The sequence below is a fragment of the Streptopelia decaocto genome (genome assembly GCF_964273445.1).
Source record: "Streptopelia decaocto genome assembly, chromosome: 6".
Taxonomy (NCBI): Eukaryota; Metazoa; Chordata; class Aves; order Columbiformes; family Columbidae; genus Streptopelia; species Streptopelia decaocto.
Genome location: NC_138660.1, coordinates 55,671,875 through 55,685,799, shown reverse-complemented (window position 1 = coordinate 55,685,799; position 13,925 = coordinate 55,671,875). Strand labels below are relative to the sequence as shown.

At 43.5% G+C, this 13,925-nt stretch overlaps 1 protein-coding gene across 1 annotated transcript in view; it reads right to left on the bottom strand.

Moving 5' to 3' along the window:
* The window catches only part of GLI2 (GLI family zinc finger 2), a 195,341-nt gene extending 182,736 nt beyond the window's left edge, over positions 1-12,605 (bottom strand). The window contains exon 1 of the mRNA XM_082056807.1: positions 12,542-12,605. The gene's annotated coding sequence lies outside the window, so the exon portion shown is untranslated. The remainder of the gene's footprint in view (positions 1-12,541) is intronic.
* Positions 12,606-13,925: the final 1,320 nt, after the last annotated feature.

Sequence of the window (13,925 nt, the reverse complement as noted above, 5' to 3'; positions counted from 1 at the left end):
TTTTCTGCAGAAACCCAAGCATCAGGCTTTCCCAAGCCTTTTTTTTTTTGGTTTGGTGAACTTAATGGAGATATCAAGGGATGGTGTTGGCTCCCTCCTGTCCCTGCTGCAATCAGGAGCAGAGCTCCTGCAGAATAATCCCCAGGGAGAGGCTCTAATGCAAAGCAGCCTGGGCTGCCATTGCCACATATTCTGCTGCCACATTCATCGTGGCCCTGCAGATCAGGAAGAGAAGCAGCAGCCCTGGCTACGCTGCCAGAGTGACAGCCCAATATCTGATGGGCAGGCGGGCTCTGACCTCCCCTCTGTATGCAATTCGGACATCAGGGGTAAAGCTCTGCATCACTGTGAGTTGAGGGGACAAGCAAGGGGAAGGTTCAAATAACATTTTAGAGGCAATTCCCCTGAGAGCTGCTCTCACCATGGGAAGGATCCAAGAGATCTGGATTAATTTACCTGTTTGCTTTCAGTTTACTTCTTGAGACCTCGCAGTAAACCGCTTAACCTTGTAGGCAATAAAATGAGATGCCAGCATTTTCAGCTCATACTATTCACACTATGCTCTAATCTAGTTTGCATGTCCGGTCCTGTCATTAGCTGGAGGAAACATTAATCCAAGACAGTAGAAAAGAAGAAGTTAAAAATTGTTTCTGGAAATGCAATGATTCTAATGGCAAACATTCATTATCTAGACCCACAGCTGAGTTAAACTGAAACATATTATATTCCATGAAAAAAAGTTTTAACCATATGTTTTGTCATTTGTGAGCTCTTGATGCTAACACACAACATAAGCTGCAATATCAGTGTCAAAATTGCCTGATTTAAAGCATGAGAGGCAGAGTTACATGAAGTCAAGTTAAAATAATTTCTGCAAGTTTGTGGGCAGAGACCTTCATGTAGAGTGGCAGGTATGGGGGAACACATCTCTGGGTCTGCACGGGAAGAGAGGAAGAGGAAAGTTTATTTCATTAAAAGTTTTTCTGTGAGATTGGCTAGAGGGAAGATAATATAGCTTGGGGGAGGGCTGAGACAGCTAAAGAATAACACATGGTGTGCTTTCAAAACATACAGCAACATGTGACATTCGTCTGCAAGTCTGGCGCTGAGGAGCCTGTGGTCTGGCAGCAGTGAGAATTTCTGCTTTTTATTTCTTAAATCATAGCAGGCATTTGAACTAAACCCCCTCACTTAATAGTCTGAAGGGAAGAACATAAAATCAGATTTTACGTACCGTACTCTCAGTCAGCCATTGTTCTCAACGGATTTTTATCCTCCAACTCAATTCCCACATCATTAAAATGATGCTGTCTCTTTAAAACACAACGTGGTGCCGTGCCAAAGCCTGCAATAAGAATCACTGGCACCAAAACAGTCAAAACACAGAGCTTAATTCTCTACTTAATAAGACAATTAAAGAAGAGTATTTGGATACAGCAGTCTGCAAGTACCAACACAGAGCACGAATGTCTCCAAAGGCATGTTGATCTGAAGGGTTTATCAGAAAACATCTGTCACAACCAGATGCCATCAACACCTGAGAAAAGTGGGAAATAAAGTGGGTTCGTGTGGCTGTGATACACACAAAGGTTTGTTCTGCCCAAATCCCTATTTATGAGCATTTCAGAGGATGAATGATGAAGTGTCCTGATGCAAAAATGCACATACACTAAAATAAACTCTATGCACACAGCTGCTTTTGTGGAAAAAACAAAAGCAAACAAACAAACAAACAACCACACACACACACACACACACACACAAAAAACCCAACAAACCAAAACAACAAAAAACAACTTGTGGAAATAACCCAAATTACAATGGAATTAAAAGTGCTGTGCATTTAGTATCTTCACTACCATAATAATAGGAAAGCTTATAGAAAGGTTGTTTTAAAACACTGTGCTTTGACAGATGTCTTAATATACTTGGATGAATTGAGGTACCCAGACAAACACAGGCATCAGTGTTTGTTCATATGGAGTCTCTTGACCATACCTGCCTCTAAGTTTCCAGGCAAATAATTCTCAGATGTTGTCTCCTAGTAGGGATCATCCTGCAGAGCTGAACCAAAGCTAGAGAAAAAGATAACGGCAGCAATATAAGAACTATTTAGTCATTTGATTAGCTAGCAAGAAGACAGGGTGCTGCAGTTCTGTGACCTAAAAATGCCACTAATGACCTTAAAACTCCATCTCAAGGGTGCCTGGAAGCCTGTAACCTCCAGGGAGAGCAGGAGAAACAGGTGATGCCTAAACTCCATTAGCTCATGAGATGTTGAAACAGCACAGATGTAAAGTTAGGTAGAGGTGTGACATTTGAAGCAATCAGCCAGCAAAAGAGCACCTGCAGCACTGCACTTTGTGTGAATCACTGCTCCCAGTCCAGCCTGCAGAGGAGGTTCTTGGGGACACATGATTTACAGCCAGAAGGTATGTCATTCGGTGCACAAGAAGCACAGACCTCATCCTAGCAACTATTAACACATAGCAAGAGGGGAAACTAAATAACAAAAACCCAACTGCTCCCCCTTCGTTAGAGAAGGGTTAACATCCAGCCAGCCCCAGCATGGCAGCCCCTCAGCCACACTTTGCCAGGAGAAGACAGCAGCTGAGGAAAGGAGGAAAAAGCCACTTTGAAGAGGACATCCTGAGTGGTTGCCACCTTCACCTCCATTGGAGGATTCCATGCTGCACTGAGAACATCTGTTCCTGGTGAACTCCATGAATGTACTGGTTATTCCACATGCAGCAACAGGAGGGCGACTGGGGAGAAGCCAGAAGGTCCCCTTAGGCTGCAAAGCTGCATCTTCAACAGCAAAAGAGAAAGACACCAAAATGACCAGGGCTAAGGACGCCAGAGTTATTTTGTGCCCCCTTCCTTCAGCCTGACAGCTGGAGCACATTGTCATCTGTCTGTCCCTCACACACTAAAAATGTCCAGCCTAATCTGAGGCAGTGCCACCCCAGCAAACCATGAGACAGTATGAAAGGTACCCAAGGTAACTTAAAGGGCCAACCCAGAATGGACAGCAGAGAGTGATGTCAGCTCACCATCAGTGAGTTCCCCCAACCAAGAATGCCCTGCTCATCTCCCACTTTCAAGAGCTTGGATGCCATCTGGCTCTTGAGTATCTCTATCTTGAGAAGAGATTAAAGGAAACGAATGCCTTGGCGAAGATCTCCCTGCCATCTGCACCACTGGAAATGCCCTCTGGAAAGCAAAGGAGGAGGATCCCTCACCTTGCATGCTCCTGGGAGAATGGTGCAACCTCCAGTGGCTGCCGGCGCTGCCCCGTTTCATCCCCATCCCCTCCACACAGATCCAGACCTGCCTTTCACCGCCCACCTCCCCCCGTGCGCTTTGTCCCACCTCCAGCACCAGTGAATTTCTCAGAATAAGTCCAATGCGTAGTTTAAATTTCAACAAGCGCTGCCAGAGGCCTTGGAGTAAAATGCAAAAGTAAGAACAGTTTCTCAAATAGAAAATAGAGGTTAATAGCACTGCAGCAGGATCAGTCACTGGGTGTAGAATCTGTTGAGACAATACAACCTCAACATATGCAGTGTTTCCTCCTTCATTCTCTTCTCTTTAAAGAACATTGGGGAAAAGACACCAACAACACACACAATAAATCAAAGGCAAAAAAGTTAGCCATGGACACAGTTCAGTAATACATAGACTACACTCAGCTCTGTATTACAGTTCAGAGAATGGGAGAGCAAAGTTAAAAATAAAGTTACTACAGTTTACAAAGGAATTTCAGATTTCCAATTCTGACAAATGCCTGAAATAATTAAATTCTCCACAAAAGGGCTTTTAAAGCAATCAGTTGGAGCCTACTGGAAAATCAATTGTATTGCTACTGTATTTCCTACAATGGAATTATATTTAAAAATTCTAAATAGAATCTTATTTCAACACAGTACCTGCATTTAGTTGTAAAAAAAAAAATTAATCTTTAACAGGCAGAATAATCTCTTGTCTCTTTTTTTCCTGCCACTTTTTGACAAAACAGACCTGGTTTTGAAAGAGGTTTTAACGTTGATGACGCCAGATATTGGAATATGACTCCATCAAGGAGGCCTATTCAGGAAATACCAAAGCTGAGGTTGCCAAAGCAACATAATTAAGTTGATCACGGTATATATACTGTGCACCACTTCCCAAATGGCCCTTTAGCACCCAACTAAATCCTTGGCTTGAATGGCACACCAAGATTAATTTCTCCTCCAAGTTCTTCAAGAACACACACAGCAAAAGAAGTTGTTGTCAAAACTACTAAAAGCCAAGTACCACTCTGCTCCCTGACCAATGGTCCCCTGGGCTTGAAGAGGTCAAGGACCAATTCTTGAGCCTACTCCCAAGACTAATGGCTGTAGCAATCATGGAAACACACAGACCTGTTAATGTGCAGCAAACACATTTTGTAAAGCTTCACTTCTAATTCATCTGTGTTACAAAATTAAAGAGGTTTTGTTCTTTTGTGACATAATCAGTAAAATTGTTACAAACCTGGGCAGGGAGACCCAGACATGGATGTTAACCTTGACCATAGGGCCACAAGCTTCAAAACCTGAATATGCTGTCACTAACTCAACATGCACAATGTATCACAAATAAACTCCTGTCTGTTCAGTTTGGGCAGAAAAAAGAAAAAAAAAAAAAATTGAGTGATGGGCTTTCAGCCTGTCATCAGACCACAGTGACCTCAATTTTTTGAGAAATAAAGTCAAAATCTATTGTTATCTGCAGAGATTCAAGATATATTTATGTGTCAAACTTTCTCCTCCTTGTCCTTAGCCTTAGCACACCAAAAATGATAACAAAGCCTGAAAACCCTGAGATCACATTTGTGTTCACCTTTGACCCAGGATGCCTATAGCTCTCACCAGCTCCCCAGCTCATCCTCACCGTGTGGCGAAGGCACCGGGCCTGGGAGCAGCTCCCAGCGAGCTCTTCCAAATGAAATAAAGGCCACTTTACATAGCGAAACTGCGCCACTCTGCTCAGTTTTTAAAAGGCAAAAAACTTTACTTTGGCAGTTTGCTGCTCCTTTAGATCCCTGAAGGATGTTATACCAGCATCTTCCTCTCCTTGCATGCAAATATTTGATTATTCTCTTTGAAATGTCTCTGTAACATCTACAGCAATAAGCTGCTGAATGCAAACACTGATTGATTCTTTCTTAGCTATCAAATGTGCTTACACAGCAACTACACACAGAAAATGCACACAAATCTCACATTTCACATTTAAAAATATGAACATGCTGTGTTTGTTTTTTTTTTTTTTACTCAAACATAATGAATGAGCTTAAATATTAGAACTTGAAATTATTAAGTAAATCATGGCACCTGTAAAGTTTCTATTTGCATAACATTAATTCATGATGGCATGTAAAACAAATTCATCACTCTCACTATATTGTAGTCTGATTTATGTTGGAATTGGAAAAAATAAAAATCATGAGCACAAAATTATGTTGACAAGATGTACGTGCTTCTCGAAGCCAAAGATTTTTTTTCCTGAAGCATCAAAACAACTAAATTATGGCAAAGAGGGCTGGGAGAAAGCATCTTTAAAAATGAATAACACACTAGCGTCACACACACACACTCTCCAGTTATTAATGTCAAGCATGGTGAAGATACTCTAGAAAATCATTACCATTCATAGCTACTAACAGCCATTAAATTTCAATCAATTCAACTTAACACAAGTGTACTTCAGCAGCCCTTACAGTTCCTTATAGAGGTGGCTCAGAAAGTCCTGTCTGACTTATTGCATTGTCCAGTGCACAAAGAGGCACTGCTGAGGATTGCTCTGAAAGGGAGCTATCTTGGTGTTGGGAACTGATGCTCTTTTAACACTGTCACAATCAACAGACCTTGCTTTTAAGGAAGGCGTGATAAAAGGGGCTCTAATAGGACTCTACAGGTCAGAGTAGAGAGGAGAAATATACTGATTTTAGCTAGGGGTGCCACTTTCCAAGCTGAAAAAAATTTGGTGGGATGTTTTCAAAGGTTTTTCAATGAATTTTACTAACTGAATCAAGCTGCTTAACACAGTGCGAGACAATTTCCAGGTGATCCACTTGTTCCAAGAGAATATAATCACTAAATATATAGAATATTTAAAAAAAAAAAAAAAGGATTTAACTTCCAGAGACTGGATATATAAAGCTCCCAGTGATTAATACAAACCACAGAGCTGTAATATCACCGCATCTCATACTTATCTGAATTGCACTTGTAACACTGGAAGTTTTTCTGCTTTTACAGCAGGAATGAAGTTGGGCAGCTGACCATCCCTTGCAGATGCTGGGGAGGACCAGGAGGTTCCCCCTTGGCTCCTCATGGCAGGGGTGAGGGACTGTGACCACAGGATGCTCGTCACCAAGACGCTGGACACACACTGGATTCTGCTGTGCAGCAGAGCATCCTCAAGAAGGCATGTTCCTCTGGAGAGATTTCATTAGTTTTATTTGAATGAATTATCTACAATAAAATCCCACATTTCACAGGGGATAGTAGACTTTTTTATTACTTTTTTTTTCTTCTTTTTTTTTTTTTTTTTTAAACAGGAGGCCAGATTTTCCCAGCAGGGTTCATTCCGCTGGGCACAAAGCCCTTTCTCTAGATTTAGAGGCAGTTTAAGACTGCAGGTGTGTATTCCTACAGAACTGACAGTCACTCAACGCACAGAAAAACAGATGCAGTCACAGATGTGCCACGACTGTAGCTGAAATTACAAGCTCAAGTACAGATGCCCTTTCTTGGCTTTTAGCTCATCCCTTTGAAGTATCAGCATGGATGGTACTACGAGAGTATTTAGGACTATTCTACAGAACTCTATGGCTCTCCTTTCCCCGGGGATTTACACTTTAGCATTTAACACAGCGCAGCAGTGAAGTTCTTTGGAATTAAAAAACACCCAAGAAATCTCTCAGGTAGATGTATGTTCCATTTTAACTCATTTCCCTACACTTACAAGCTGCTCTAAGTGAAATGAAATGAATGTTAAAAAGACCCTTTATTGAAAAACCTTGCAGTGACAGGATCAGAAAGTGCCAGAGTTCAAGTAAATCGTTCCATGGAAAATGTTAGCAAAGCTTAATAATACTGGAAGCCACATTTAATTACAGCTTTTTAAGTCCATCTGGGGAAAAAAAAAAAAAAAAAAAAAAAAAAAAGAGAGACTTAAGTATGTCACCTGAGATGATCTAGATACTGAAAATATTTGTAAGTTAACAAAAGCATTTGCATCACAAAGCGCTCTGGGGCAGCACCAAGGCAAAGCAGATGTGTAATGAACAAGTATCACAGCACCAAAACAATCAGGATTCTAAATAACTACCACTAATCTGCAATCCTTTAAATTTGGGTTTAATTGCTAGGCAGCAAATACATTTCAGTCTTGAAGGGCTAAAACGTTCTGCGGAATACACACTTTAAGGTATTTAGGCAGAAGCACCACAGTCAAGAATCTGAATGTCAGGAGGGCAGAGAAGAACAGACAAGCAGCAGGGCTGGATCTGCCATGAGATCGCAACATTAAACAAACTTTTCCCTGGAACAGAATTAATAATGCAGCCGTCCCCACTGTATGTACTGTAAGTGCTGCAGGAGTGACACAATGACACACATGGGAGGCAAGAGGGTAGTGACTATAGAACAAAATTCAATCTAGCGCTAATGAATAAAAAGTTCCTTTTATTTCTCTGTTGTTTTTGGTTCATTAAATTTTCCACAGATTTGCGGAGAAGAAAATGTGATCAATAAACCTTGACAAAAGTGAACATGTGAAAAAGGCGAGAGAAAGGCACAGGAAGATAAAAGTGATATCCCGATCACAGATTTCAGAGGCAGATGACCAGAGCTTTGGGCTGCTGAATAATCTGAATAGACCATCATTTCTTTACAGCCTTTTACTTTCTTTTCCCTGACTGTTGGAACTCTTCATTCAATACAATAGTAGATGCACTAAAACTTTTTTTCTTATGCTAATGGTCGAAATGGGGCGCTGGCAGTTAAAACATACTTCCCACCAACTTGTTTTCTTTAAAAAAAAAAAAAAAAATTAACCTATTCAAGTTAAACTAAAATGTCAAAGGCAGCTTAAGGCTTACTCTCACTATTCCTCAAAATTAATGGTTTTCTCCCCAGCAGATACAAAAAGAAAAGACTTGAATGAGGATAAAGCTGCTAAATTCTTTTCATATGAAAAAGAACACTTAGAAAGTAAAAAGCAATACATCCACTACAAAGATCCTGGTACCTACAGTTCTAATTTGTATTGTTTCCTCTTGGAATATTTATAATTGCAGAAAGATGACAGCCAATCACAAATAATTGTGAAAGGATGAGAAAATATTCACCAGTGACTCATGTCTTTGGGCAGCCATGCCCATGAGAGCACCAGAAATGCTTCCACTCATTACAATAGGGGCCTGAAGGAAGCAATTTTAAAATATTTTCTAATTTGGGTGACCACTTCCAGGCACCAAGGCCTCTTTTTCAGTGATACTGCATATTCACAAATCCCAAATAACTTTTATAGCTTTGAACTTTTGAATTAGAGGACAAGTTTCCTGTTCCCTTCAGTGCAGCATATTTCAGCTTTTGTGTATTTGGTCTTGTCCACAAGACCAAATTAGGTATGGGGTATGGGGTACAGTTTTACAGTAGATGAGCATGAATGAAGAAAAGTTCTGCGGCCTCTCCTGGACCATACATGTCTGACATGTTCACTTGCAACTGGAACTATCCCACAGAAAATTAGACCACGTTACCCAGTATTTCCATTCCAGTCACTTATTGACAAGGGAAACCTGCAATTTTGCCACTTCAGCTACCAAGAGTACTGTGCAAGATCCACTTCTTGTTACCTGTACACCAAATACCAGTGAATTCTAGAAGAAGCACATATATGGGATCTGCTGTATACATGGGTCAAGAATTGTACATACGACATACATAGACAAATATTTGTGTGTGTATATATACACAGAGATGCACAGGCACACGTGCATTATTTAAATCCTAACACAATGCCTTCTCTCTGTCATTCATACTAGGATTCATTCTTTGCTACTATTTTATTTAGTGTTGGTTTAATTATTTCCCAAATACCTCCTGTTGTTTTGGTTTTCTTTAAAAGGGCCCTGGGAAGAGAGCTGAAGCAAACCCTAAATACCACTTAATGCTTTGTGGCAAGTTGTCCAAATGCGCAACTGTTTAAAATATTTACCCAGGTATATAAGGGGGTTGCGCAGCTCTCAAACAATGCCCTGGAATCTTTCCCATCAGCAAAAAAGCAGACAAAAAAGCAGAGACTGCTTAACCTCAATGCCTCAGCAGCAAGTGAGAAGTGCAAATATCGCATTTCTATAAAGCCCTGGAAGCTTCATAGAAATGGAGTGGCAACTAATTAGTTTGATGCTATAGTCACATCTAATGTTCCTAAGTAGCTTCTTTGAAAAAACTCGCTGCCTTGAAATCCTTGGCCGGATTATTAAGTGGAGGCTTTGTGACGGAGCAATAGATAGGTGTTTGCTGCACAAATACATACAGATTTTGGTGACTGCTTACTGAATCCACTGCCTTCGCTAATCTGCACTGGAAACTTCACTATGAACAGAGCACTTCTCAGAGTACAAAAGCATGAAGTATCTGTGTACCTTTCAGACTACAGGGCAAACAACTGGCTTACAGTAGCCCACCAAAAACAGGGGGAGACAGTTAACCGAGTGTTCTCCATGCTTACAAGCAAAGAATGAGGATAATGCTATGGATATCTTAGGTCAGACGCTCTACCATATCCTCAAACAAAAAAGATGGGGCAGAGGACTGGAAAACTCATTAGTAAAAGTCAAACTCTCTCAATAAAAGTATCAGTGTCACAAAAAGTGTATTTTGACTTATGCAGTGCTGTAGTGATCACACAACCCTTCCAGTGTACGGCTGGTGACACAGCCCCAGAGCCTGGACAACTTCTATGCAAATGTGTCACTGAAAAGGAAGTTGGGGTATAAACCTTTAAGGTCATTAGAATCACAGAAACTACAGTCAAAAATGGTTCTTTGCCACAAAAGTATAAACTGTTGCTCAAAACAATGCCAAAGATTTTGGTCATTATATATGCATGCCACAAAAAGACTGTCTTTTCTAAATGAAACTTCAATATTCAGTGTGACAATAGGGAATGCAGGCTGCTGTGTACTGGATATCTGAGGTCAAGTCCTGGAGGTTTTTTTATACAAGTATAAACAGGAGTAGCTTCAATGAAATTATGCTAGATTTATGCTGGCATATACATCTAGTTCAAAATCTTCCATGGCTCTAATTTTTCTCTAAATAACCTAACATGAACAGTATTTGTCCATCTGTATACACCCCCTTTGACACACTGAAAAAAAAGACACTGAAAGGAAGTTGGAAACAATCCTCAAGATCTGTTTTTTTCTTTGAAGAACAGCAGTTGCATTTCTGGGCACTTCAAAGTCACGTACTTTAAGCAATAACAACATTCAAGATCAAGTAAATCTTACCTCACCTTGCTTTAAAGATTAGTTCTTTCACAAACATATACCAGAGGCTTGCATATACACATACCCGTAGATGAGTAGTTCATCTTCAGTGGATCAGGCACTTCTCAGTGCTACAGACAGGTCATGTTTTCAATCAAATGACAAATTTCCAGGAGTTGTTTACAGTGGAAAAGCCATAATGAATTTTCTTCTGTTCTTAAAAGTTGTCAGTTTTGCAATAACGTTCAATATGACATTTTTTATTGCAACTCAAAGTTTGACAGGTGTCAACATTTCCTGAAGTTCCAGCCAAAATACAAATTACCATATCCACCCATCAGAAAAGTTGAACCAAACCAATTCACACCAAATGTAGTTGCTATATGCAGCAATTACCCTGCATTTCAAACATCCGAGGAGAATAAACAATTATTTAGCAGGATTCTCTTTTCCAGGTGAATGTAGTTTCTTTTCTAGTGAAGTGAACTAGGTTTAGGACAAAAAAATCCCAAACTTTTTTTTTTTTTTTTTTTTTTTTTTTAAAGCAAGGTAGCTAGAACAAACAGATCAAATCAGCAAGTCTTATAACAAATCAGTCCATTCCGCTTCTGTATATTTTGAATTTCATGGCTTATTTGCTTTACTTTTTTGGCACCAACCCCACAGTGCATGCCAATACAATATTTGTTTAAATGCTGTTTTATGCAGCATGCTAGTCAAACGTTTACTTTCAAATTCTTGTACATCCCTAGAGCCTTAGCTGAAAAAGAAAAAAAAAAATGTAGGGGATTGGCAGGGGTGGACAAAGTTTTACAACTAGTCCCTTTATCTGTGTCTGTAAAAATATAAACACGATACACCAATAAAATGCTAATTGCTATACGCACAAAGGTGGGCATACAGGTTTCCAGCACCTGGAGCTGTACGCAACACGAGGGCTTCTATAGGAAGGCACAAGTTTGGCCGGCTCAGCCCGCGGTGAGCCCCACGCCTGGACACTGGCTCCCGCGCCCCCATGTACCAGGGTGTCAAGCCGGGCCCCGACACCGACCCTGCACCCCCGGCGGCGCCCGGCCCAGCCCCGCAGAGGGGCCACGGCTTTGCGCGCACCGCCACCGCGCCCGCGGAGAAGTCGCAGCCCCGTCTCTGGAAGTTTTGAAGCCCAGGCTCCAGGTTAACAAAATAAAAATAAATATATTAAAAAAATAAATATCCCGTAACCGTCGGAAAAGCCGGCAGCAGGGCCAGTGGCAGGACCGCTGATAAACCATCCTAAGCCCCTGCGCTGGAAAAGTCAGGTTTCCCAGGAAATGATGGCAATCACTTGAGGCAGAAAAGGCATCTAGATGAGCCCATCTCCCTCCCCGCCTCCCTAATTGTTTTAAAGCCACCGAGTCCGAGGGAAAAACTCTCAACTCCCTAAGTCCTTAATAGGATTGGAGTCCGGGTCTCTCCAAGCCGCTCCTCATCACACAGGGATCAAGTTGCAGCAGGGAATTTTTTAAATTCCTCAGCAAATATACTTGTCGAAAGATTGCCCCTCCCGGAGAGGGGGTCGGTAACGAGGGGTGGGGGGGCAACTTAATATTTTTTATAAAAAGGCAAACTCACTTCTGGCTTTGGGCAGCCTGGCTGTCCGCCGGGACTCGGGGCAAGGCGGTCCCGGCAGCCGCCCGGGGCTGGCACTGTCACCGTAGCCCCCGGGAAACACAATGGCCGTGGAGGCACGGCCTGAAGCTCGGTCCCGGGGGGGTCTGGCCGGGGCGGGGGGGGAGGGCACACATCAGGCACGCACACACACACACACGCGGCCGCATCCGTCCTGCTCACCTGCGGGGGGGGACACGGGACGGGATCCCCTCGACACCCGCTGTGAGGACACCCCCTCGCAAAATTTCTACCCCCCCTCACCGCACCCCGGCGCAAGGCACCTCCAACAAAAGCGAGAGAAGAGAAAGGAAAAAAAAATAAAAAAGCACAGTGAAAAGACACAATAAGCATCAACTTTACCCAAAAAGCGGAGCAGCAAGTTTTCAGCAGGCGAGTGGTTGCTGCGGAGCAGAGCTGCTCCTCCGGACCCCCATCATAAACTTGGGGGAGGGGGGCGTGGGAGGGACTTTCCCTCCGTCCTTCCCTTTTGTGCCGCTCCCCCCAGCTTCGCTCCTCGCCAAAAGCTGCCGCGAATCCCGGCGGCGGCGCGACGTTCCCCCGGCTGCTGCCGCGGAGCAGCTCCGCGGAGGCGGGCGGGGATGGAGGGAGGGAGGGCAGGATAGAGAGAGGAAGGGAGGGCCAGGGGCAGTTTGGAGAGGTGCGGGGTGCCGCGGCTGCTGGGCGGCTCCTGCTGCCCATCAGTCCGGGCCGGCGGCGGGACACGGCGTGCGCACACATATACGTACTTTTACATATACACACACATACATACACACAGGCTAAAGTTGGGGAGCCTGCAGGGGAGACTCTGGAGAGCTTTCAAGCCCTGACACAAGAGAAAAACTGGCTGTAGGGTCTGTTTCCTCTTTCCTTCCCCCCCGCCCCGTCTCTCCCCCTTTTTTAAAAAAAAGGGAAAACAAAATCTTCCCACCCTTTCGGCACGGGAGCAGCGGACCGTTCCGGCTCCTCTCTCCTCCTCCCATCTTTTCGTCCTGGATCATTCCCTCTCCGCGGCGAACCGCACCATTTTGAGTGCGGGGCTTTCTTGCAGCCGGGGTAGGGATCCGCTCCCCCAGCCCGGCCCCGCCGGCAGCCCCTCCTCACCCCGCTCAGCTGGAGGGCATCTGCAACAAAACCACAAAAATCCCCCTTCTTCAGTGAAAGTAGCCCCCCTCCTCCCCCAAACAACAAAAGTTTGGCCTTGTACAGATTCACTCGCGCCAAGGCGGGGATGGAGCTGGGGTGTGTGTGGGGGGGTGGTTTTCCTCCAACTTTGGTGTGTGTGTTTTTTCTTCTATTTTTTTTTTTTAATTTTATTTTTTACACGGGAGTTTGTGCCCCTTTGCAAGCCCCCGCCCCGCTGGGGCTGGAGACAGCGAAACCCCGCGGAGCATCTCCACACCGCGGCCAGCCCGGCCCGGGCTGCGGCCGCACACCGGCAGGGAGCCGGACGCGGGCGGCTTCAGCCTTTGGGAACATCTCCGGCGGAGAAGCGTTCATTAAAGATCGTTCCCTAAGCGCTGGTAACCAGCCCAGCCCGAGCATGAGAATCTATTTTCATGCTCGTGTTTTGGGACCGAGGTTGCAAGAAGCAGAAAAAGAATCTCCAAAAAATGCCCCGCTCCCAGTCCGAATATTTTCACTTTTTGCACTGATCTGGTGCATTAACAGTAATACCAATGAGGAATGCAGCAGTTCTAACTTGGACTTTGTCCAGACTGGGCTTGTTACTTGATTTGTTTTG